The sequence below is a fragment of the Tupaia chinensis genome, unplaced genomic scaffold (genome assembly GCF_000334495.1).
Source record: "Tupaia chinensis unplaced genomic scaffold, TupChi_1.0 Scaffold000090_1, whole genome shotgun sequence".
NCBI lineage: Eukaryota > Metazoa > Chordata > Mammalia > Scandentia > Tupaiidae > Tupaia > Tupaia belangeri.
In genome coordinates this window covers 112484-131666 of record NW_006159552.1, presented here as the reverse complement: position 1 = coordinate 131666, position 19183 = coordinate 112484, and the positions used below count along the sequence as shown (strand labels likewise).

General features: G+C 42.5%; 1 protein-coding gene and 1 pseudogene across 2 annotated transcripts in view; one reads left to right on the top strand and one right to left on the bottom strand.

Annotated features, from left to right (window-relative positions):
- The window catches only part of GMDS (GDP-mannose 4,6-dehydratase), an 806940-nt gene that overhangs the window by 774709 nt on the left and 13048 nt on the right, over nucleotides 1–19183 (bottom strand). The gene's annotated exons all lie outside the window — the stretch shown is intronic.
- Nucleotides 1008–7483, top strand: LOC106734301 (40S ribosomal protein S12 pseudogene; annotated as a pseudogene).

Sequence of the window (19183 nt, the reverse complement as noted above, 5' to 3'; positions counted from 1 at the left end):
TTCGGCTAGAACACACTGCAAATTAAAGAAGGGAAAATAAACAGACTAGGAGCAGAAAGACCAGGAGGAAGTGACTGTGATAGCCAAGGCAAGACAAGGTGACCAGACTGGGCAGTGAGAGAACCAGAGAGGAAACAGCTCCCAGTGCCGTGTAAAGGGTAAACAACAGGTTTACCTGCTGGTGAAGACGAGAGGGATGGAGGAGGACAGGACGGCTCTGAGGCGGCTGACACTGGCTGCAGAACGGACTGTGGTGCCGATCTGAATCAAGATGGGGAACCTGGAGACGACAGGAATGAGCGATAGCACAAATGCACCACTGGACATACGCAGTAGCAGAGGCCTGTGAAATACGTACATGGAAAGGTGGAGGCATTTGGAATGAGGAGTTAGAAAACAAATCAGGGCTGGAGACAGTGCTTTGAGGCCCAGGAGATGGACGCAGAAAGTTAATAGAGTAGAAAACAAATCCAGGGGGACCAGCAGTTAGCGTAATGGCTATGTCTCTGGACTCCCATGTAGTCGACCGCAGTTCGTGTCCCAGACCCAGTGGCTTAAAACTCACGCTGAGCATGTGTGCATGCGTGCCCAAGATCCCGAGAGGAGAATGGAGAAGGGACTGCAGCATGGCCATCCCCCCTGGGGGGTGATTTCTCGCTGTCTGTCTCTCTGTCTCTTTCTGTCTGGCGAGCACACACACCCTATAGCAAAAACCTCAAGAAAAGGAAAGGAAAGGAAAGGAAAAGAAGCCAGGAGGAGAATGGTACAACCTGTCAAACCTGCCAGCCTTCACAGGTAGGCTGACAGTGAGGTAGAAGAAAAACCAGACGAGGGCAGAAGGTCAAAACACAAAGTGCCCAAGAGTGACCACAGGTGCCAGCTAAGCAAGTTGTTTCATGGTTTAGCCATGAAAGGGCTCTGATGACTCTTTCGCTGCTGCCACCGAGTCACGCGGAGGCAGAGGCTCCGGTGTGTTCAAGATTCGGCTCCACCAGTAATCCACCACCATGGCCCAGGAAGGCACTGCTGCTGGAGGTGTAATGGACGTTAATACAGCTTTACAAGAGGTGCTGAAGACCGCCCTCATCCACGATGGCCTAGCACGTGGAATCTGCGAAGCCACCAAAGCCTTAGACAAGTGCCAAGCTCACCTGTGTGTGCTTGCATCCAACTGTGTATGTCAAGTTGGTGGAGGCCCTTTGTGCCGAACACCAAATCAGCCTGATTAAGGTAGATGACAAGAAACTAGGAGAATGGGTAGGCCTCTGTAAAACTGACAGAGGGAAAACCCCGTACAGTGGTTGGTTGCAGCTGTGTAGTAGTTAAGGACTATGGCAAGGAATCTCAGGCCAAGGATGTCATTGAAGAGTCCTTCAAATGCAAGAAATGCAGAGATAATAAAAATCGGCTCGAGGTCCTCATGTCTGGTTTTAATATTTGGGGTGGTAAAATAAGAAAAAAGTGAGTTACTGCAAATAGCAAATTAGCTCACTGGTAACATACTCTATAGTAAACTGCTTAACTGACAAAAATAAAGAAAAGAAAGGTCACTGATCTTGCATTTTAGGATATGACGGAAAGAGTACCCAAATACAGTGAGCTGACCAGTCCCTGAGATAAGAAAGTGGACATACTGACTATAGCCCCTGGGCCAGGAAACAAAGGCTGGGGAATAATTAGGCAGCTTTTCCGACAGCTCCTGTGGAACCCTAGAAGTGTCTGTCTCTATTGAGACAGGTGCTGCCTTACTGCACTTTATCCCTGCTGCTGCTGCAAGCACCCGGAAAGCAGAACAGTGACCACGGGTCAACAGTGATCTCTGGACATTACACTTGGACAACTCGGCACCTTCAGTTGGGTTATGAGGTTAGAAACCCTGGAGGTACACCAAAAAGTTGGGAACTATTTCAATGTGCAACCTGACTGCTTCCCAAATACACCTATCTACAAAGAGTGTATTAAGCCCTTTTTAACTGGTTTATATAGATGTAATTTTATAGTTATAGGCATCAAAAGGATCAGTAATCAAAATATTTCTGTATAAGTTTGGGACTGTATCTCAGAACGAATGCTGATAAATTGTTCAGTATAGCACTTGTTAACAAACACCAAGACCTTCATGAAAACACGTTTATTTTGGACATGCAAAAAAAGGTGACTATTATTGTCAAAGTTTTTGCATGTCTTTTCAGGAAAAGGCTTTTGGGCCAAAGCAGACTAATATTCAGGATATTTAACATAAAAGAAAAAAATGAATGAGTACTGACTATGTGCCGAGTCTTTAAACGTGTTGTCTCAGTTAACTCTCACCTAAGAGGTAGACAGTGCTATGATTCCCGTTTTACAAATGTGAAAACAGGCACAAAGAGTTTGAGCAATTCCCTCAAAGCCATATAACCAGGAACTGGCAGAAAAGAGATTTAAAGGCAGGTGTGTCCGCAAAATGTCTGACAATGGTTGAGGATAACAATGAGCCTCTACCATATTATTTTTTTTACCTGTTCAAAAGTTTTATTCTAATGTATAAAAAATGAACTTTTAAATCTACTGAATTATATGAAAAATACAACAGTAAACAAATTAGTCCCATGTTAAAATGGAAGGTCAGCTAAACATCCAAACTTAAGGATGTAACAGGCACAGATAAACTGATTCCCCAGTCTTTAAGAAGTCAGTCCCTACTAATCTATATTTTATATATCTGTGTGTGTGTGTGTGATATATACATATATATATATATATATATTAGAGGTTTTTGCTCACCAGAAAGACAGAGAGAGACAGAGAGACAGAAAGCGAGAAATCACCCCCAGGGGGGATGGCCACACCACAATCCCTTCTCCTCCATTCTCCTCTCAGGATATTGGGCATCCGCGCACATGTGCCCAGTGTGAGTTTAAGCCACCGGGTCCGGGACTCAAACCGCAGTCGACTATGTGGGAGTCCAGTGACACAGCCATTACGTCAACTGCTGGTCCTCCTACTAATCTATATTAAAGACAGAGGAGCAGAGCAAACTGCCCCTTGAACTTGTCTCTTCTCTTGTGCCCACACCACAGCTTCCTCTTCACTCTGGTGGGTCTAATGCTGCTCTGTGGGAATGATGAATCTCATTCTAACTAACCCTTAGATTCTCCAGCTTGCTTGGAGAGATTCTCCAAGCTTGGGTCAGTGTGTTTGCTAGAGACCAAAGCTGGTGATCAACAGCAAAGCAAAAAGCAAGTAGAAAAGCATCTGTAGGGATCCCAAAGGAATGATTGCAAACCCATACCTAAAGCAGAATAAGGAAATGTTTCAAGGGTGAAATGAGAGAGGTGGGTCAGAAAAGTGCCAGCTTCCATCTGGACCTGACCTTCAAACACCATTAAGGCTCCCTCCAGTGCTATTTAAATAAGACTCCACTGTTTGTTCTCTAAACTCTAAGGCACAGTGACCACCCACAAGGCAATCAGACCCTGACCACAGGAGGACAAGGCTTGCCATTACAGTTCTCTTGCCACGCTTACTTCCTGGCCTGTGAACTCTGTCCACAGATGATAAACCGCTTCTATTCCAACCTGGAAAGCCTAATCTGAATGAGGGGGGGGAAAGGGTGGTGGTGGAGAGAAAAAGGAAAACATAAAAAGAGTGAAATAGTGAGGGAGGGAAAAAAACAAAGAGAAATGGATTAAAAAAATAAATAAATTACATAAGGGACAGTTTGTAAAAGACCAACACTCGGCCAGCTTAGGAGTCAGGACTTAGAACTATGTCTTTGTTTCTAGAGCTACCCAGCACACCACCATGGCTATCTAACACAAGACCAATTTTCAAGAGGAGAAATATCAACAGAGAAATCCAACTAAGACCTTGCCCATCAGCCAGGTGGGGACCCTCCCTCTACACTCTACCAAGGAGTAGGAGTCACCCCAGTGTTCACACTGTTCTGAACACTCAAACTGGCCTTGGGTGCAGAATCCTGATTGTGAGACAGAAATAATTTAAACCCTGTGAAGTTCGTCTTCCTGATAGTAGAGACGGAAGGCAGTTAACAAATTTTGAAATAATTGGTCAGAGCTATAAAAGACCCGTGAGATCGTAATTACGATTTGAATCTAAGAGTTAGATTTTTAGTTAAGATAACTGTCTATAAGAATAACAGTGCAACTGAATTTTGGCATGTAATTGCTATAATTAAATTTAAATATTAATCAAATTAATGAAGTTTTTTTCAGAGAATATATCAATTAACACAAGTCATATTCCTAATCACAAAAGTGTCATAACCTGTCCAGGATGAGCAAAAATGGATTATAAATATATGGAAATGCACTCTTCTGTAAAGTCACACTGATTTTTTTGTAGTATCTGCAAATAAAATGTTAAAAATGAACTCTGATTGTATTTGCATTTATTCCTCTGAATTAAATCACCTCGCTCAAAATAACATGAAACTCTTTCAAATGACTAACATTTAAACTAAAATATACAAGCAAATGTCTGTGACAACTGTAGCAGAGGCCAGGAAGATACTAAAACAGGATATTTGACGAGATCTCAAGGCTAAGATTTCCTCACCCCTGAACCTCCAGATGGATTCACAGTCCCCTGTGTCAAGCCAAAAAAAAAAAAAAAACTACAGAGCAAAAGTTTCAAAGAAAAGGAGGTTTATTGACCTCACAGAGTGGTCAGGCCCTGGGCATGCAGTCAGCCCCACCGGCAGCCTGGCCAGATGGAAATGGCAACATGTCCACCAACCCTAAACAGGCTGGGTCTTCTCTACTAGTCCAAGGGTCACCACACACATAAGTTACTCTGAGAGAGTTTACACTGGACAAAGATAGCAAGGGAGGATTCTTATGGAGATGGGGAAGGGTCAGGACTGAGTAAAAGTCCATTAGCAGAAGTAGCTTGAAGCAACTTACTGGCAGTGATGGGTAAGTCCATTTCGGGAAATTACAAATCTAGAATGGTCCTGAGAAAGGCTGTCTTGGGACAGTCAGCCAACATAGTTATCAGGGAGCAACCACAACCAATAAGCAAGCTGGTCAGCCACCTCTTATTCCTCTTAGTTCTACAGCCCCCCCCCTCTTTTAAATGAATTTATTTATTTATTTATTTTTGTATAGCAACTTCTTTTCTGCCTCTAGTCTCTTGTACTCAAGGAGCACTTGCTCACTCCTACAGAATCATTCAGGGCCCAGCCAAGGAAGTGCACACTGGTAGACACTTCCACTCAGTGGGCTAGGACCACAGGTGTTGATTCCCAGCCCACTCTAAAAACTAGACCTGGTGGTTGCTTGCCTGTAGTCCAGCAGCTACTTGGGAAGCTGAGGCAGAAGGATAGCAATACTGTAAGACCTTGTTTCTTCTTAAAAAAAAAAAGAAAAGAAAAGAAAAGAAAAAAAAAAAAAGTCAGTCAGGAAAGATGCCAATCTGCTAGAAGATCCATATCCAATGCTAGGCCAATGTGCTGAAAACCAGTGAAGTGCATCAAAAACAAGTTAGTCAAAACAGAGAAACAAAAATCACATTGACAATCTAAGAGATACAATTGTTTCTTTTTTACTTTTTTACCCAATACTCTATACCACCCCATGCTTTCCAATGTTTCCATAACACAAACATACTCATTTTTTTCAATATGCTGAATACAGATTAAAGAAAAGGAAATTTCATTTCAAGTCATCATCACAGCTTCCTTAAATGAGTGATTCTTAACTCTACCTCATTTTTGCACCACCTGGGAAAGTTTTTTTGATGTTTGATTTTTACGTTTTTGCCAAAGGGTGTGTGTGCCAGTTGCAGAGAGAGAGGAAGAAAGTGAGATATCGTCCCCCCAGGGGTGATGGCCACACCACAATCCCTTCTCCTCAGTTCTTCTCTCAGGACCCTGAGCGTGTGCATGCATACACACACACACACACACGTGCCCAGCACAACTTTCAAGCCGCCAAGTCTGGGATTCGAACTATGGTTGGCCATGTGGGAATCCAGTACCTTAAATGCCGTGCCACCTGCTGGCCCCACCTGGGAAAGTTTTTAAAAACAGCCAGGTCTAAGATCCATCCTAAACCCACTGAATTGAATAGAGTTTGAAGACCCAAACGTTTTCAATTTGCCTATGTGATGCCACTATGGGGAACCCATACATGGCAAACCCTTACATGTCTCTCTGGCTTTTTCCCGAGAGTTATTTAGAGGGTCTGCTGATAAAAGAATTCACTTTAAGAAAAGAAAAAAGCTAATCATTTGTCAAAGAAACGTACACCTATTTACATCAGTAAAGTTCGCAACCAGCAGCCAGGCTGCTCCTGAGCCCTTCAGGCATGAGATTTTAAAGGTGGACATCAGGCTCCAAAAAACGGGACAGTCTCTGCATCTGTGCATGTTCCCCCTTCACTCTTTCAAAGTTTATTTTCAAGTCTGTATGATAAAAACTTTCAGTCATCTGGCTCTTCTCTGAGTTTATAATTTTGCATGACTCCCAAATATACACGTATATGATATAGTAAATCTCTATTTTTTTTCTTTTATTAATCTGCCAATCGTGAGTGGTTTTCAGTTAACATCAGAGACAGAATTCTTTTGCCTCTACATAACCAATATTGGAAGTATGCTTTATGCTTTTTTTTTTTAAATACCTGGAGGGTGCTTGCACTCATGAGAGAGAGAGATAGGGAGAGAGAAAGAACCCTGTGCCCCCCAACCCCCACGAGACATGATCACATCCTAGTTCATCTCCTCCATTTTCTATCCTGTTGGGAATTGGGGTACACACACACATGTGTCCAGAATGATTTTCAAGCCGCCAGGGCTGGTATTAGAACCACAGAGTCAGCCATGTGGGATCCAGTTCTTTAAACCACTGGGCCACAGAATGGCCCCAGAAGCACACTCTATAGATGGTTCCTACTTCTGCTGCAAAGGGTGACTTTATTTGGACAGGAATGAAATCAAATGTTAAAAGACTAAAATGAAAAGCAAAGTTTCTTTTTGGAATGAACTCCGAATCTGGAGAAATAGGTGATGCTAGTGAGCATTTCAATAATTCTGAGAGAATAATGAGAAAGAGGTAAATTAGCAGGAAACACTCCAGATGGTCACACATTTCAGTGTGTGAAATGAAGGTGTACTCAGAGCTGTGGCCAAAGGACAGAGTTAGCCAGGACAGGCCTTGCTTCCTCGGGGTTCGAGAATAAAAGGCCACCTCGCACAGAGGCCCCTTGGGTTACAACAGCAGCTAAATCTCAGTGGCCCTCCAAGTGCGAAAAAGAACAAGCCAGATCCTTCCTGGGCCATGCATGTACAGCTCTCCAGAATATGCCGGCCACTGTCCAGACCTGTTTCCACCTCCTCGGTTTTGTGCACCAATTTGGGAAATTGACATGCTCCTCGATTCAGTGAAAGTCAAGACATGGCTCTGCGAGCTCTTTTCCAGTCTGCCCAGACCTTTGTGAAGCCCAATGAAGTACAGGTAAAAGGAAAGAGAGCAACTCCTTAAACCTCCCTCCCAGTGCTGAACCCGGACAAAACAGTCCCCTCTTAGCAGCAGAAGCAAATTCGCCTTCAGCAACTTCCAAAGAAACAAGAATGGTGGACCCCTGTCTGAACATGCTTGGCTTTTCTCAGCTATAAGCAGAAAGGTTGTGTCACTCAGGATTAGATGTTTATCACATCTCATCACTGATTTAAATGGATTCACTCATGGAGGAAAATACAGACGCATGTCAACAGCACCTCTGCACACTTCTCAACACTCCTGGGCCTTCCATCTCGCTCTTTCCTCCTCTATCTTTCAAAACTCCTTTTATCTTTACTACTCACTCCAACCCCCTCCACGCCCACCTTCAATGATCTGCCTTCAGTAGAACCCATGTTTAAATAGGTGAAACTGCTTTTAGGAGGAAGGAACCACATTACTGCAACGTCCAATCAAGAAAGCAGTCCTCCTGTCCCCTGCTTTGACCTCCATTTGATGAGTTTCTGCATTGACCAAACCGGTATGCTTGAACAAATCCTTCTAAAAATACACTAGAAATTGATTATCTGTATTTATAACCCTTTCCTCCATAGGAAAACACAAGTTTATTCCCTGAAGACTGTAACATGTAGTATGAAGGAATGTCTAACAAGCCTTCTGTTACTGGAATGGCTTTCTCTGTTCCAACGGGGCAGTGCTGCAGAGCTCCCTTTGCGCCCCCCAGAATGAGAATCAGCCTAACACCCTCTGTGGACAGCTTCATCATGGAGGGCTTGGGTGTGACGTCTGAGGAAGAAGATGAAACAAGGACTCGGTGGGCAGTGGAGGATGGAGCAGGGCAGCCAGGTCCCAGGCAGCAGGGACGTTAGAGGCTGACTCCTGGGGACAAACGCTGGCTGTGTGTGAGGAAGGGAGGGAAGTAAGCAGGAAAACAAAGGAACAGCGAGAGTTCCTAAAGCAATTTTCAGTGCGGGAAGGACACATGTCCTGGGGGTTCACGGGAGATGGTGAGAGAGAAGCCAATTGTTATCAGGAGGTGGGACCCCTCGGCATCCTGGTCCGGAAAATGCAAAATGATCCTCCAGGATAAGGATGCCCCCTGTTTCCTGAAAGCCATTGCACAAGGCGCTTTCTTACTTCCTGGTGCAGATAAGCTTTTACTACTTCCTGGTACAGATAAGGGTGGCACACAGAACTTCAGACAGAAATTGGTCTGCGCTATCCAATATGTGCTAAGGTTAAGACTCAAACTCATGTTTGTCCACCTCCCCTCTTCCTTGAGGAACAGATTCTCTCAATTCCAAGGCCAGGGTTCAGACACCAGAAAAGGGCGCTGCACCCTTTTCGAGATGATACCCCAAAATGAAGGCCGCAGAAGCAGCCTGAGAGGCAGAGTTTCTCTCTGACCTTCTCCTGCTCTGTCTCTTGCCCTTGACTTGCTTCTGAGGCAGAGCATAGAAACTATTGTCCCTATAACCCAAAATGGGCCATAAAAAACAGAACCCTTTCCTCCAAAGGGTTGTGGGCAGTGGAGGATGGAGGAGGGCAGCCAGGTTCCAGGTGGCAAGGACCTAAAGGTCATAAAACCTAAAGATGTTACTCTAACTCCCCACTCCCTTGGGTGTAAAAATTGGCCATAAGAACTTTTTCTGGCCTGCCTTGTCTGAAATCATAAGACCTTCATTCCATGTGGGCTACGCCCTGTTCCTGGAGAAAGAAATGCTGCACAGGAAGACCAAGAAAAATCTAAATCTTACTAGATTTCTCCACTTGGTCTATTTCCATTAGCTCATCCCCTCTGCGTACAATCACATTTCTGCGTGGATGTCCCTAAGCATAAAACCAGATTCCCCTGAATCTCTGGGTCCTCCTTGTGAAAGCTTCTAGGTACATATGTTTACATTAAATAAACCTATATGCCTTTTCTCTTATTAATCTACCTATTGTCAGCAATTTTTTAGTGAACCACAGAGGGTATATTCTTGTGTTTCTACAGAACTTTGCTTAAATCATCCTTGACGAACATTTTTCTGTGCCAGTCGGGCCAACTCCATGGTGTAGCCGTAATGTACTGCTCAAGGAAAGCTGGATCTCACAAGGAGACCACAGTTCAAAAGCCCAGCTTGGTCACTCTGAAACATGCAGGGTACACACACACCAATGGGCTGGAGAAGTGGACGAAGGAGACCACAGCATGACTAGACCTTCATGGGGATGCTCATTCTTTCCTTGCTGCTTCTCTCTCTCTCATGTGCACATACGCTACCATGGATAAAGACGAGAAATTAAATTTTAGGAAATATATATATGCATGTTAACATGAGCTTACTGCAATGAAAGAGAAACAAACAAACAAATAAAAAAGCCAAATTATAAACAAAAATTAACCTTTCAAAGGATACTCGGCTATTCTACCTGAAGAGGAGTAAATCATATTCCAGGGGTCCTGCAGGTGCCTCAAACTCTCATGGCTCATTCCTTCCTAGGGCCACAGAAGAGAGCAGCCAGTTTCCACATTCCAAGGTCTTATAGGGCAGCAGCTGACTCTTCCGTTACAGCCTTCCTGAAGACTCCTCTGAAAACCCCTCTGTAGAACCAACAGTTAACTTCCTCTCCAGAGACCTACCACCGAATCTCAAACCTTTTCCCAAGCTCAAACCTTACACATTGCCATGAGTCAATGTTCTGCTAAATTCTACTTTCCATAATATCAGCTGTAACTTTCAATGTATGAAAGCTAAAGGAAAATTTAATGTCTCTATTCTCTATGTATATTTACATCTATCTCCTGAAATGTATATTTAAAGAGAAGACAAACCAAAACCCATAAAGGTTAAGTGAGCTGCACTCTTCAAAAAGCGAAGTAGTAATTTCAGGTTTCCTGGACCAAACCCACCCCCATCCACTAACCACTGTGCTCTATATAGAAAACCTTCTAAGATTTCCAGCAGGGCTCCCAATCATTTGTCTGGTCTAGATAAAAGAATTCTTTTAAAATGTTCTCTTGCTTTTAACAATTAAAATCAAAATTCCCATAATAGCAGTCTGGCAGTGGTATAAACTTCTGATTATACTTAAATAAGTTAAAATCTATATGTTCAAACATCAGTGAAGATTAAAAGACAATCCAATGGAAAGAAAATAGTATGTAAGTCAAAACTAATTCAAAATTTCCTAAATTAGTCAAAATGGATGAGAGTGAAAGAAACAAAAAACCCACTGTGGTATGCAAAAAAGATGCGGCGGGCGGGGGGAAGCAACAGAAGGACTTTAATATTTTGTTCAACTCCTCCTATTTCTCCTTTGCAAGATTTATTATTTAAAGGTAAGAAAGCAAACTTTGCAAAATCCATTACGTATTATCACTTCCCCTTGACAACAACCCCTCCAAATCTTCCCATTCACCTTGAGAAATTCACTCAAAACATTTGACGTTGTTCTTCCTTCCTCCCCTACTCATATACCCAGGGCTGATCAACTCACAAAACCAGCCAGCTGTCTAAGTCCACACCACAAGGAGAGGAGACAAGAAAGTCCCTGGTCTAAATGACCAGATCTGTCACCACCCCAACACTACCCAATACCACCATTTCAGTTTCATGTTCCCAGAGGTGAAACAACACAACGAAGATTTGAATATTCCTTCCCAGCACACCCAGAGACTGGACACAGCTGCACAAGGAGGGCTATGAGGGTTCAGTGGGGATCCGGATTCTAATACCTTCAGCTGGGATTCTTTGTGAGGTATGAAAAACACCCAAGGAGTCTGCTCAACCTGACAAAGGGAGTAGCCCAAAATGAAATTTCAAATAACCAACTGATGCTGACCAAGCACCTTTCATGGTGCTGAGCATCACGTGAGTGCCAGGAAGGATGAAATCCTATAAGACACGTAACTCCAGATGCTTCCAGACAGCCCTTGTTGTCAATATTCAGTTTCACTCTAGATCACATATACATGAGATCAGTGTTCTACCTTGGAGTTCAGAAAAATATGGTCACCACAGACACAACACATAATCGCTAGCCCCAAGAAATGTATGTTTAACTTCTAAGAATTAGACATGCACACTTTTTATATATTTTATTATTATTCATACATTAAATCACTATACATCAGTTAGATTGTGAAGAGACTTTACCCAGCATGATATACACCTCAGTCCAGCCCAGTTGAGACCACCATACACGTCCTCGTCAACAGATAATAAACCTTATCTGTGTCCCACAAGTGTCTTACCTCTCCTCTATTTTTAAGCTATTCTTTGATAAAATGTGAAAAAGAAGAGAAAGTAGTTCATATAAAAGTATATAATTTGCTGTTCTTCATTCTTAGACCATATCCTTCCTACAGTTTAGTGTGTAAATATCTTTGTAACTAAAGGATTGTGAAAGGTAAATATTTGCTATTCTTTTTTTTTTTTTTTTGGAGAGATTTTCACTATAGGGCGCATGCACTCGCCAGACAGACAGAGAGAGACATAGAGACAGAAAGTAAGAAATCACCCCCCAGGGGGGATGGTCACGCCACAATCCCTTCTCCTCTTCTCCTCTCGGGATCTTGGGCATGCACGCACACACGCCCGGCGTGAGTTTTAAGCCACCAAGTCCGGGATGCGAACCGCAGTCGACCACATGGGAGTTCAGCAACACAGCCATTATGCTAACTGCTGGTTCCCAAAATTTGCTATTCTTAAGGTCCTTACTTTTAAAGTAAAAACCTGGCCACCATATCAATCTCAAGATTTTTTCCAGTCTATGTAAAATCTAAAAATCTGGGAGCTACTGATACTCAGGATACTTATTCATTCATTCTCCCAGACCCAGGAAAAGAGTACAGCAAAAAACACAAGTTCCTCTAATCCTGAAGACACTTCTAAAACATCAAACCACAACAGTCCCTGCGTTTTAAGCTTATCATTCAACTTGCTCACGGTATCCTTATCAAATCACAGTTTCACTGGTGTCATCTAGTCACATCCATGTTCATGTTTCTGAGAGGACTTCAAAACTGGTTTGTCATCTCCCTGGCCATCCCCCATCCACCATCATATACTATCACTCTCCATCCTAGTTGAGTTAGACATATTACTGGCAAACCATAGCAACCAGTCTGAACTAACGGAATGAGAAAAGACATCTACTGATGCTATTGCACAGATTAAGAAGCTGACTGAGACTTCAGAAGCAGGAATAGCACCCCAAATCACATTGCAGAGCAGCTCCCACGAACACAGCACTGCTGCAGACAGAGGGCACTTCTGCCCCACCAGTGCCCTGCAGGACAGGATATTCTTTCCTATCTCAGGCCTCTTGGTGCCAACGACCATGTCTTCAGCCTCTTCCATAAACACACACTCCTTTCCCCCACCAGCTTCTCCTTCCCATCTCCGCTCTGTCATGAAAATAAGTCTTTCCTCGACCTGGGTGCCCCAAATAGATGGGAAATCATGCTGAGCTCTTCTCAGCCAGACCTTACAAACATGTAACTGAGGCCCCTTCTCCCTAGCTGCTATTCTGGTGGTGACTGTAATCGAACAGCTAGCTGCTCCCTTCTTAGCTCTGTGAAAGGCCACCACGTGGCTTCTTCATAGTCAAAATGAAAGATCCTTTTTGGTAGGAATTCTTCTTGACCTCCCTTAAAACATCTGCAATCCTCAGCCCTCTTCCTCCCAACTCTGTCCTGACATTCTACTACATTCTATTAATATAACCAAACTAACCAAAAACAGGTGTTACTCTTGTACACAAATGTTCCTTGTAGCATTATTGTATTTGTCTCCAGGGGCCGGCCACTGGTGCCCTTGCTGTCCAGAGGCTGGCTGCCCTCCTCTGTCGCCCACTGTTGACTGCGCCCTCTTTTCACCCCAATCCTCAGACATCATACTTGGAACCCTGCATAATGAAGCTGTCAACAGAAGGTGTTAGGCTAAATCTAGTTCTAGTGGGCACAAAGGCAGCTCTTTAGCTGCCCAGTTGGAACCCAGAAAGCCATGTCATACATTTTCCAAGTGTGAATTAAATAGCTGGTACTTTCTATAAATACTTGGTTAACACCCATATTTTTTCACCCTTGAAGTTAAAAAAAAAAAAAGAAAAAAAGAAAGTTAAGATCTGAGAAACGATTCTCCTAAAATTCCTATGTAGTAATTTTTTTTTAAAGGCACAGTATGAACAGTCTGAAAGGAAAAAAAAAAAATCTAAACACTCATAAGCAAAAAAATCATTATGTATACAGTGTCGGATTCCTAACCTTAATTTGGTATAACTCAGTTCTATATAACTGAACACCAGAAAGATATCTTGGAACGCTGAGTCATTTCAATAAGTGCACTTATATAAACAATCAGGTTACTGCTATGATAAGTCACAAGAGTTGGCAGGAAAAGTATTTATTGGCTTGCCAAAGACTACGTTAGGCACACTGGTATCCCACTGCCAAGACTATTACTGATAATTAGCGTTCTATCCAACAGGGTTGTCGTCCAAGGATTATTTTCCAAGTATGCTTCACTTATGTCCTTCATATGCATTAAATTCATATGGGAATAATTAGTGGAAATGAGGACCTTGTCCACCTGGAAATGTGAGATTCCAAAATTTACACAAGGAGGAAAAGAAAGAGTGACCAGCTATACACTGAGGTTGATCTACAGGTTGTGGCATTAGAAAATGCAAATAATTAATAAGATTAAGCGAAGGAGGGAAAAACAGAAATATCCTGGAGTATCCAGGTTAGCTTCAATCATGAAACGAAACTAAAAATAATAGTTCTGATGCCGAGTAAGCGGGAGCTATAGAAAGTTCTGGGGAATGGGGAACAGAACTGGTTAAGCGTATTACAGAGCACAGGCGGCTTCAAAGTCCTCTCCCATGGTTGATCATGCCCAGGTTGTTATAAGATACAATGAAGCCATGATCTCTTAGCTACACTTGAAGCCTCTACTGGGCTGTCAAAAAAGTCATGTTAAATTAAACTACTTTGCCCTAAAATGGCCACTGTATTCCCACACTTGGGATCCTATGGAAGAGCCGAAATCGTACGCATTAGGCTGTTTTTCTGAGCTGGTTCTAATTAGAGCTGAGCACAGCATCTAGGCTTCAATCACAGGCATCCCACCTTATAGATGGTTTTAATGCAGACAAACTTCAGAATGGAACCAGCGACTTCTCTACCCCACTTCCTCACTTGGTCTGACACTTTCCCGTTCTGCCGACTTCCATACCAAGTTGACCACGAGGCTAGCTGGATTTGTCCAGAAGTTGGGGGATGACTGCCCGATTTAAATCATGTTAATATTTGCTCAATAAAACTCTTTTAAATTGGTTTATCTCTCTTTTAACAGTCATGACATACTTCTTCATGGTTTTCCATGCGAAAATGTGTCACACCTTTTCCAATGACCCGATATATTAAACAGATAACAGGTATGGGAACTTGAACACCATGCTCTCACTTTCACCAAATGAGGTACAAAATCATTATCCTCCCAGAAAACTAATGTTCCTTCCCAATGACTGAGCTTCTGGCCATAGTAGCACAATTGAGCCAGTCTTCAAACAGCATAACCCTGAGCTGTTCCCTTCCTCCGGGTCCCACTTAGCTAATCACGAAGTGCTGTGTGTCTTTGATGCCGCCCTCTCTTCCGTAACCACACCGGTTGGCACCCTCTCTCTTGTATGCTTTAACTCACAGGAGCTGGTCTTCCTGCCTCCATTCTTTTACCACTCAAATCCCTTCTGCATGCCTACCTCCAAACTGCATTCCCAAAACACCTCTCCAGGAGCAGCACCCCCACCTCTCATTCCTCCCCAACTTGAGAACTTTAAATGAAACACAGTAAGTAACAACTATCATTTCATAACCAGTATCTACTGCACACTGGACTAGACAGTATTGTCATCATAATATCTAATCACAAATCCATATGTGATGTGGGTACAATTAACTCTGTTTTCATGAATAGGCACTGAATGCTCAAGGATTAAGGACACCAATCTGGTAAGCGGTAGCCATTCTTTAATGCCCTAACATGGGAAAGCAGGCCTTGAGCTCAGCTTCCAGCCTGTGCCAAGGTTAAACCCTGCTACAATGTCTGACTCCCAACTACTTATTGCAAGTCCAAGCATGTCCATCTGGTTTTCCAGGTCTTCTACAATCAATCCAAAAAGAAAAATTTGACCCATCAATGGACCTATCCTCTAAATTATGTCATCACAACAGGATAACAGTTCATTAAATGCTTTCCACTTGATCTGTGATTCGCTTGTGTATTCCAAAAGGTATGCGATTAAATAACTGGCAACGCCTCCAACTGGAAACGCGGCTTGTAGGACAGAAAAATGAGAAGGAAAACAGTAACATCTTTAACCAGTCTTCCATTAATATGTCTAAAAGTAAAATAAAGGGGCCCTTAAGCAGCTCAGTTTCCTATCAAAAGGCTTCACAACTAATCATTTGAACAGTATCGCGTGTATAACCAAAAACTTCCACTGCAAGAGATGCTCAGTTGAGGTGCTGAATTAATGACACTGTTAGGCTACCTTTATTTAAGGGGAGAGCTTCTTCTCAAGCAGTAATTCACTGTCAGACATCACAACACTCAACATACGTGACTATCAGCTCCTTGAAGGCAAAAGTCATGCTCACCTCATTCATTACTGTAGGCCCAGCATGTAGCTCAGCACAATAAATACCTGTGAAAACTGCAACTACATAAACCCTAGTTTTACAACAGAAATGTTTATGTATATTTCTACCAATAAATAGGAATAAAATAACCCTTCCCCACCAAAAAAAAAAACAAAACAAAAATCCCATTCATTTAGTATGTCACACAAAGGTAGGCAGCACAGACTCTTCACGCTAACCTTACAAACGTTCTGGCAAAATACAACTCACATGTGTATTTCTTCTTAGCTTACAAACATCATTTTAAATTCAGTAAAGTTCATAACTGATTGTTTGTAGGGCTGGTCCTGTGGCACAGTGGTTAAGGGAGTCAAAACTCACATGGCCAACCTTGTAGATCAAGTCTAATACCCAGAAGCTTGAGAAAATATGCCAGGAGGGTGTGAGTGCCTCAAATCCCAACAGGATGGTAAAATGCAGAAGTGATTGTGATTTGACCATGCCCCACTGTGGGGTTCTCTCTCTCTCTCTCTCTCACTATATATATATATATATCTGTCTTTCTGGCAAGTGCACATGCTTTCTGGCAACTAAAAAAAAAAAAAAAAAAAAAGGGGGAACCAGCAGTTAGCGTAATGGCTATGTCACTGGACTCCCACGTAGTTGACCGCGGTTCGTGTCCCGGACCTGGTGGCTTAAAACTCACACCGGGCGCGTGTGCGTGCATGCCCAGGATCCCGAGAGGAGAATGGAGGAGAAGGGATTGCGGCGTGACCATCCCCCCTGGGGGGTGCTTTCTCGCTTTCTGTCTCTATGTCTCTCTCTGTCTGTCTGGCGAGCGCACGCGCCCTACAGTGAAAATCTCTCCAAAAAAAAAAGAAGAAGAAAAAAAGAAAAAAGAAAAAAATTTAACGATCCCTGTTTGCCTTATCTTTGAAACTGATACTTAATAATTGTATTACTTAAGTATTAATTTTAAAATATTATTTACAGTCAATTTGGTTTAGTGTGCAATCCTAAAACCGCAGTGCTTTACATTCAGGCGAACCTTAGAAATCACTGTAATCCCTTTACATTACAGATGAAGAAACACTCAGAAAAAGTTAAGACTACACAACTAGCTAGTGTTAAAACCTAGTCTCTGATTATCCGTCCAGAGCTTTCAGTCAATTATATGTAATACAAAGGCATACGAGCCTTCCCAACACGTAAGTCTTTGATCAAAGTAGGACAGTACTTAAGACAACTCTCTCATCTCCAATCATGCCAAACCTTTCATTCCAGGACCACAAATCCCAGCAAGGAAGATTTAATGTAGAAGTCACTGCCCACAATCCTCTTAGAGGAGAAGATAAGACCAGCTTCCAGATCTGCTTTACACATTCGATCTGTAAGACTCATTGGACATTAAATCTGTTGGTCTCCCAGTACTACATGGATGGCCTGTGACTGATTCCAAATACTACTAAGTTTTCTGTTCTTAGATAATAGATTCCCCATACAAAACAAGACTAAGTTCTTTTTTTGAGGTTATTTATTTTCTCCATGAGCAAAAGTGACAGAGAGAAAGAAAGAAAGAAAGAAAGAAAGAAAGAAAGAAAGAAAGATCATGACATATCTCAATGGGGTATGATGGGGGTCCTGATGCCTCAGTACACCCCACATCTGAGCACCCCCCCAGTATCAGCCAGCCCCAGATCATCTGGCATCCTGGGGAAGTTTCCTACTGTGAGCAACAACCTTCCCATGTAGGTCAACCTCGCAGAGCACTGAGTCTTACTGCTCACCACAATCCAGTCCCAAGGCTAAATATTAAATCTTCCCATATTCAACTTCCTTTCCCAGAATTCCAGATGATCTTTTATTATTTCGATAACATTCGGAAGGGAAGACCCATTCTAGCAATGACGCAAAGGCCCCAACTATGTTACAGACTTACTTCCTGTCTGTTTGGAATTACTCTTTCAAAGCGGCAGAAAAAAAATAAGCAACTTGCCCGAAGCTATGCAGTCTGGAATTAGGAAGTAGCTGAGCAGTAATTAAAATACAACTCACTCTCCTCTACTCCACTCCAAGACAAGAGTCCCAGGCTTCAGGAAGTTTCTGAGATGAGAAGTCATCAATATAGGCACAATAAGGAATTAACTAAAGATAGGACCCCAATGACACAGCCAACAGACAGGGCTCGGGGGCTTACATGGTGTAGTAATTAATACAGGCTTATGTCATGACTATAATCCACCTTTCCACAACTGCTAAAGACTCTTAGAAATGCTTTGTTTTAACAGTTTGAAATGCAATTTATTTGCCACTCCGTAAAACATTTTAAGTTTTTTGTTTTACTTATTTTTTTATTCAGAGTATCTGTGCAGAAACTTAAGAGGAAGAGAGGAAAATGAGGACCCTCCACAGGGACTTGTCACACTGAGATCCCCTCCTGGCAGTCTTTCAGCCCAAAAGATTCTGAGCATGTTTCAGACTGATTGAGCCAGAAATTCAAACTGAACCACGGTCACCATGTGGGATCCATTTACCACAAAACTGGCCCAGGAGTGTATTTGTTGATAGCGATTACAAACTAAATGGAAAATAAAATTTCTGAGATTTACGTTTAAAATCTAACTCTGCAAAGTGACTTTTAAACAACAGATTTAACCGGCGTTCCTTGAGAATGATAACAAAACTTCCTTCCTCACAGGAGTGTTCCACTGTTTCAACAAGAAATGCACTTTGAATAGTGCCTGGCATAAAGTAAATGCTGACTATGTGTAAATTATTGTATCCTACCATAATCATCATCGCTAGAACAGCAACGTCATAAGGATGGTCATTTAGTCTACTGTGTTCACTGTTCTATCCATCCGACTGCTGGACCCTCAGACAGGGGTTGAATGACATCATTATAATTACCAATTCTTCTATTTTAAGCACAGGATAATCTGCACAAAATGGGATATATCCTCTGAAAGAAAAGATAAATAAAGCACAAAAAGAAAATTACTGCCTAGAAATACGGGAGACCTGCTAGAAGCTCAAATATAATGCTTAGTGGAAGAAAAGAAGGGAAGCTACTCCCAAGTCTAGGAAGC